Source organism: Aulostomus chinensis, chromosome 16, assembly GCF_037954235.1.
Source record: "Aulostomus chinensis isolate RoL2024-O1b breed Wild chromosome 16, RoL_Achi_v1.0, whole genome shotgun sequence".
Taxonomy (NCBI): domain Eukaryota; kingdom Metazoa; phylum Chordata; class Actinopteri; order Syngnathiformes; family Aulostomidae; genus Aulostomus; species Aulostomus chinensis.
The window spans coordinates 15887541-15895202 of NC_141335.1; the positions used below are offsets into that span (position 1 = coordinate 15887541).

At 45.6% G+C, this 7662-nt stretch overlaps 1 pseudogene; it reads right to left on the minus strand.

Moving 5' to 3' along the window:
- Nucleotides 1-753: 753 nt before the first annotated feature.
- LOC147247681 (general transcription factor II-I repeat domain-containing protein 2B-like) lies at nucleotides 754-5619 on the minus strand (annotated as a pseudogene).
- Nucleotides 5620-7662: the final 2043 nt, after the last annotated feature.

Below are 7662 nucleotides of genomic sequence, written 5' to 3' on the forward strand. Positions count from 1 at the left end.
AAAACTTCTTGATCCAGGGTTGCTTTTTTGAGAAGGGGTCTAATTACTGCTACTTTAAAGGACTGTGGGACGTAACCAGATAACAGCGACACATTGATCATGTCCAAGAGAGGGGTGCTAATGAGGGGTAGAGAGTCTTTAAGCAGCTTAGTTGGGATGGGGTCTAGAAGACAGGTGGAGGGTTTAGAGCAGGGGTGGGCAAACGTTTTGGCTCGGGGGCCACATTGACTTTTAAAATTTGACAGATGGGCCGGATCAGCACAAGATACGATAAATATAAAAAACTGCATTTGTTAACAGTACATATCAAACATAAACAGAAAAAAGCATTAAAGTATTAACATACTTTTTTTAATGAGAACAGTGTTGTTGATCACACATTTTACCCAGTGCATCGAAGTCTGTTGGTAATCCTGTTGGGGCAATTCTCAGGACAGATCTGAGGTGTTCATCACTCATCTGGGATCTGTGGGGTGCTTTGTTGGTGTTCATCACACTAAAAGTCTGTTCACAACACCAGCATCCTCTGTGCCATCCTCAGGACGTTTGGAAATTTGGCTGCACTTAATGAAGCACAAAACTCATCCAGTTTTAGGGAGTTAACAACCATGTCACATTGGAGATCAATTAGTTCCAACTGCAACTCCTGTGGCACCGTTTCCGGGTCTAGTGAGAAGGGACATGACACCAGCTGAAGTGCCCTGTCAATTTTTCCATAAATCACAAAACCGACAGGAAAATTCCTCATGCAGGTCATCTAAGTGAGTTCCCATATTTTTTCACATGTCGCGGGGCCTCTTTTAATGTAGCCAGTGTGGGGAAATGAACAAATGAGTTGTCTGACATTTGCTTCGAAAATAAAACCAGCTTGGTTTTGAAGGCTCTGACGTTTGCTTGCATTTCATGCACAAACTGTTTTTTCCCTTGTAGCTTCACATTCAGCTCGTTCATGTGTGTCAGTATGTCCACAGTAAAAGCTAAATCACAAAGCCAATCTGTGTCATTCAGCTCAGGAAAATTGTCAGTATTCTCAAGTAGCTCCAAAAATGAAATAATCTCCTTTTTGAGCTCCCACACACATTGACATACTTTTCCCAAACTTAACCAGCGGACATTAGAATGGTAAAGTAAGTCCGTGTGATCAGTGTCAGTTTCTTCAAGAAAATGAATAAACTGACGATGGTGAAGTCCCCTAGTTCGAATAAAGTTTACAAGTTTCACAACTGGCTTCACTACGTTGTCAAGCTGCAACACGGATTTACACAGTGCTTCCTGGTGAATTATGCATTATAGGAAATATACCTCCTGCTCAGGGTTGTCCCATTTCACCCTGTCCTGAATTCTCTTGAGCATCCCGACATTTTTTTCCTGTCAGATTTGGTAATCCATCTGTGGTAACGTTGTCAAGCATACTCCAAGGTAACTTGTGCCTCTGTATGACCGCTGATATGCTCTTAAATAAATCCTCTCCTCGTGTTTTTCCTTTCAGGGATTCCATATCCAAAAACTCCTCCGTTATCTCGAAATTCTCATCAGTCTCTCTGATAAAAATCAAAAGCTGAGCGGTGTCCTTTATATCATTGCTTTCATCCAGTGCCAAAGAATATAATGTAAATGACTCCACTTTTTTGTTTAGCTTGCTAGTCAAGTGTTCGTCAATTACTTCAATATGGCGAGTCACTGACCTGCGTGATAAGCTAATGTTTTCAAATTTGTTCTTGCTCTAAGGACATAAAATACTTGCCGTCTCTACCATGCACTCTTTAAGAAACTCCCCTTCGGAGAAAGGCTTGCTGGCTTTTGCTTGTTTGAATGCCAGTAAATAACTTGTCTTCGTACTTGCTTATTGGATGGAAGTTGCTCGATTAAAGGTGTTTTGCTGAGCCTGCAAGCTAGCTTCCAACCTGTCAGCGGTAGCCGTACGTTCTTGTGTGGAAAGATTTGCTGGTGTAATTAGCATGCTTGGTGGAAAAGTGTCGGCTGATGTATTCTTTTAAAACCGCAATGATTTCTTGGCAAATAAGACATACAGCCTTGGACCGAACTTCAGTAAAAAAGTATTTAGGCGTCCATTCTTTTTTAAAAACTCGGCACTCACTGTCGACTTGACATTGCTGCAGATGGGTTCTGATCTGACCAGTAGAAGAAGAGCGACAATTGAAAATGGCTCTCTCATTCTTCCGGGGTCCGCCTTCTGTGCCAGCTGGTGTTGAAATGCCTGTCATTACAAGTCAAAATGAAATGAAAGCAATCCATCCATCGTCATTCCTTACTAGTAAGGGTTGCGGGGGAGCTGGAGCCTATCTCAGCATCTACAGGCGAGAGGCGGGGTACACCCTGGACAGGTCGCCAGTCCATCGCAGGGCCAACATACAGAGACGAACAACCATTCACACTCACATTCATACCTACGGTCAATTTTAGAGAATCCAATCAGCCTAGTCCCCAAATTGCATGTCTTTGGATGGTGGGAGGAAGCCGGAGTACCCGGAGAGAACCCATGCAGGCACGGGGAGAACATGCAAACTCCACACAGAAAGATCTCGCGCCCGAGCCGGGACTCGAGCCCGGAACCTTCTTACTGTTAGGCCACAGTGGTAACCACTGCACCACCGTGCAGCCCCAAGTCAGAGAATAATAAAACTAAAAAAGTGAACTAAAAGAAGAGGAAAGGAACGTATGTAAATTAGAAACCAAAAGGAAATGAAGGGAGGGTAGAAATTAGGATCAAGAAGGGAAAGTATAGAAAGGGTAAGAACAAAAAGGGAAGAGGAAAAGAAAGGGACAGCTGAAAGGGGATAGGAGTGTGAGAGACACAGACATGTACCCCAAACCCTAACCCTAACCCTAACCCTAATCAGGGAAAGGGTTGGGGTTAGGGTTTGGGGTTTAACCAACCCTCACCCTAAAACCCTAAACTGTGCAGCCCCATGAAAGCAATCATTCACATTTAACCTCAAATCTGTACCAATGTTCGGCGCGCCAGATTAAAAAGACCAACAGGCTGGATCTGGCCCGCGGGCTGTAGTTTGCCCACCTCTAGTTTAGAGGATGAAATTATAGTACTTAGCTCATGAAGACTAGTGGGAGAAAAAATATCAAAATGTATGTTCTGGGGTTATAGGTGCCATTTTGTCGGCAGATGGCAGGAGGAGATTAATTTTCTCTCTGATAAGGAGAATTTTGTCATTAAAGAAGTCCATGAAATCTTTGCTGCCCAGGGAAACAGGAATGCTAGGTTCAGTAGAGCTGTGGCTCTCTTTCAGTCTGGCTACAGTGCTGAAGAGGAACCTGGGCTTGTTCTTCTGCTCCTCGATTAGTGCCGAGTAGTAGGCTGCTCTAGCTATACAAAGGGCTTTCTTATAACTTTTAAGGCTGTCTTGCCAGATTATATGAGACTCCTCCAGTTTGGAAGTGCGCCATATTCTCTCTAACTTCTGTTTTTTTTTTGTTTAAACTGTCTGGTTTCTGAATTGTACCAAGGTGCTTGTTTCCTTGGATTTATAGATTTCTTTTTTTATGGGGCAATTGAGTCCAAAGTTGTTCCTGAGGTGCCTGTTCCACTTTCGATAAAATGGTCAGTTTGGGAGGGACTAAGGGTGACAACAGTTTCCTCTGTAACAATGGGACATGAAACTGAATTTAGCGCCAATGGAATCACTTCCTTAAATCTAGCTACAGCCTGATAAGATAAACATCTGGAAACCACCGTTTTCCTGAGTGGAGTGTAGTTGATTAGTATAAATTCAAATGTGATTAATTGATGGTCTGATAAAAGTGCGTTCTGTGGAAATACAACTAGATATTCAGCTTCAATTCCATATGTTATGACGAGGTTGAGGGTGTGGTTGTGACGGTGAGGCAGTTCATGAACAGACTGATGGAAACCAATTGTGTCTAGAAGAGAGAGAAATGCACTACCCACACTGTTGTTATCAACATCCCAATGAATATTGAAGTCAACTACAATAATGACTATCTGATTTGAGAACTAAACTGGATATAAACTCTGAGAATTCAGATAAGAATTCAGAGTAAGGACCAGGAGGGCGGTACACAATAATAAATAAGAGTGGCTGTATTGTTTTCCAGGCTGGATGAGACAAACTAAGAATCAGGCTTTCAAATGAATTGAAACTTATTTTGGGTTCGGGATTAGTTACTAAACTTTTGTCAAAAATGGCAGCAACTCCACCTCCTTGGCCAGAGCCTCGGGGAATGTGAGTATTAATGTGACTGGGAGGAGTGGATTCATTTAGACTAACATACTCATCATCACGCAGCCAGGTGTCAGTGAGACAGAGCAGGTTAATACAATTGTCAGATATCAATTCATTTACCAATTCAGTTTTTGGCATCAGAGATCTGATATTTAATAGTCCACATCGGATTTTTTAGATTTTTTTGAGTTAATTTTGTCAGGTACGGGGGTGTGTGGGGGGAAGAGAGATGGTGCAGCAGCCGCTGCGACGGGGATGGAGCCCGCCAGAACCCTCGGTGCCGTGACAGGGGTGGCGCCCGCCAGGACCCTCGGTGGCGGAACAGGAGTAGAGCCTGCCAGGATCCTCAGCGCCAGAACAGGGGTGACGCCCGCCAGGACCTGTGGCGGCGGTGAAGGTGTAGCAGCTGCTGGGTTTGGGATGAGGGCTGGACCTGGCTTCCTCGGAACATGAGGGCGGCCAGCCTTTTCATCTCCGTGGGGCCGGGAGCTCCTGGGGCCTCACGGATGAAGAAGAGTGGAGAAGTGTGTAAGACGGCAGCTCTGCTTCCTGGTCTGAACGCTGGGTTGTCAGGGTTTTGGTTCTATCATAAACTGGGCCATATTTCCGTAAATGAGAGCAGCTCCGTCCAACATGGGATGGATGCCGTCCGTCCTAATCAGACCAGGTCTCCCCCAGAAAGTTTTCCAATTGTCTATGAAGCCCACTTGGCTTACTGGACACCACCTCGACAGCCAGCGGTTAAACAACGACATTGGTTAAACATGTCGTCGCTGGTCCGATTAGGCAGGGGACCAGAGAACACTACGGAGTCCGACATTGTCTTTGCAAATGTACACACCGACTCAATATTAATTTTTGTGACCTCCGACTGGCGTAGTTGGATGTCATTACCGCCGACGTGGATAATGATTTTATAGTATTTGTTTACTTTTAGCCAGCTGTTTTAAATTTGACTCAACGTCACCCGCTCTGGCCCCTGGAATGCACTTCACTATGGTTGCCAGTGTCACTAACTTCACATTTCTGAGAATGGAACTTCCAATTACCAGTGTAGTTTTCTTGGCGGATGTGTCACAGAGTGGGGAGAACCTATTCGCGATGTGAATTAGTGTTTGGTCACTGACAGTGGCCTTCTGCTTCAGACTATGCTTCCTTCGGACAGTCACCCAGCCGCCCTGGTTTCCCGGTTGCCCGGGAGCTGCCGGGGGAATGCTAGTTGGTCTGCACCAGCTAACAGGGACTGGCTAGCTCGAGCGGCTAATTGTTTGGATCCATCGGTGTGGAGCTGCCGCACGTCCAATTCAACCTTGCAAAGCCTCGCCTCCAACGCTACAAACAAACTACATTTAACACACTTACCGGTATCACTAAAGGAGGCTAAGGAGTAACTGAACATGTGGCACACTGAGCAGGAGAGAGGAGAGCGAGAGGGGGAAGCCATTGCTTGCTTAGAGTGGAGAGTTTACAGAAATAAAGGCAGTCACTACAAGACATAGTCTTTAAATTTCAGCCAAATAAAGCAAATAGATATATAGTTTGAGGAGGTGATTTGTCAACGAATAAGGAATAAGCAGGGATGATCACACTTTAGCTAGCGCAACGAAGCAAAGCACTACGTTCAACAATGCACAAACAGGAAGTGAGGTCACACGCTTACCACAACGCAGGTAGAGGAGGAGCAACACAGGTAACTTCGGGCTCTGAATCTCTTGAACACAAAAGGGATGGTTTACTCTGAGTAGTAGCTGGGCAAGTGTACTGAGTGTGACCAATCTGATTACACTGATAACACCTCACATCGGGCTTTGTATCTGCATATGACTTTTTAGGATTGCTGTATTTATTAGCAGCGGACTGCCTTGTGCTAAATTGATTACCACTCTGAGCTATACCACCACCCCTTTCACTGCCATCAGACTTAGTCCGAGAAGCAAAGAAACTGTCACGGCCTTGTCCCTGTTCTGGCTGACATAAAGACTTCTGCTAAGCCAGCAGCCTCCTCTGCAGACTTACTGTGTGTTGTGCATTCGCGCACACAGTTTCCATTCAAAGTCTATGCAAATGCACGAATGACGCAAATTTTCAGTCTGGCGACGTGAATGACGCGAATGCGTTAACCGGTTGAATAAATTGGTGTCCATTCATTACATTCTGTCACCGATCCGAGCTAGCAGGTCGTTAAACTGGCCAGTCGTCATCCGAAAATACTGCTTCAAGCGGCAGTTATCCAGACGGAGCCCCTGGAGGAGCTCGGTTCACCGAGCGGGGAAATTCACCGAGCTGAGCTCGCCTCTAGATGGTGTTGATAACCCAGATACGACGGCGTTTCGTTTTCCAATGTAATTCTGCCTTCCATGGCAGGTACAACGCAACAGTTCTGTGAATATTCATGGTGAAATGGCGGAAGGAAACATTGCCGAAAATACTCGCTACTCGGGCAGTTGAGCAAATTCGCGTATTTGTGTGAATGACACAAATGGACACTAAAGTGATCCGGCGTCAAATTTGCGCGTATGACGCGACGCAAAATTTGCGTCCGGTGAGAAAACACAGTTAGGGGCACGCTCACGTATCCACACCTCCAGGTCTGGGTTCACCATCCGCAGAAACTGCTCAAGGATTATCAATTCCGAAATGTCCTTCACTGTGGATTTCTCTAGTTTCACCCACTTGTGAAACAAGTCTTTCAGGCGAACGTATAATTCCTTTGGAGTTTCATCCTGATGAATGACCAGGGATCAAAACCTTCTCCGATAGGTGTCAGCAGTTATCTCATAGACAAGGCAAGGCAATTTTATTTGTATAGCCCGTTTTCACAAACAGTTTGTCTCAAAGGGCTTTACATGGCATCATAACAACATCCTCTGCCCTTAGACCCTCACATCAACTGAGGAAAAACTCCATAGAAAACCCTTTTAACGGGGTCATCTGAGAAACCAACAGAGGAGGGATCCCTCACCCAGGACGGACAGACGTGCAGTAGATGTTGTTTTAGACAAGAAAACAGTTTACAATACAAAAATGTGGAAAACATGGAAATGTTAATAACAGTTGAAGAAGGAAGCTTCTGGTAGGGGAGGCAGGGAGAGCAAGCCAGCTTGATGGGGGACTGGATGGAGCGCAGGCCGGTGTAACAGCAGGGGATGAAAAAAGCGGGGTTGGGGGGGGCGATGCAGGCGGCGGTTGGAGCAGAGAGATGGAGCTCTGGTGGATCTCTGGAAACACAGAGAGACTGCGAGACACCAAGGCCAAACTACAAAGTGCAACAAGTAATGGTAATGACAGTTCCAAAATGTGCAGGGAGGAGAGGAGGAGAGAGGAGAGGAGGGGAGAGGAGAGGAGAGGGCTCCATGTAACCTGATGTGTCCCCCAGCAGTCTAAGCCTATAGCAGCACAGCTGTCAATGGTTCAGAGCTACCTGAACCAGTCCTAACTGAAA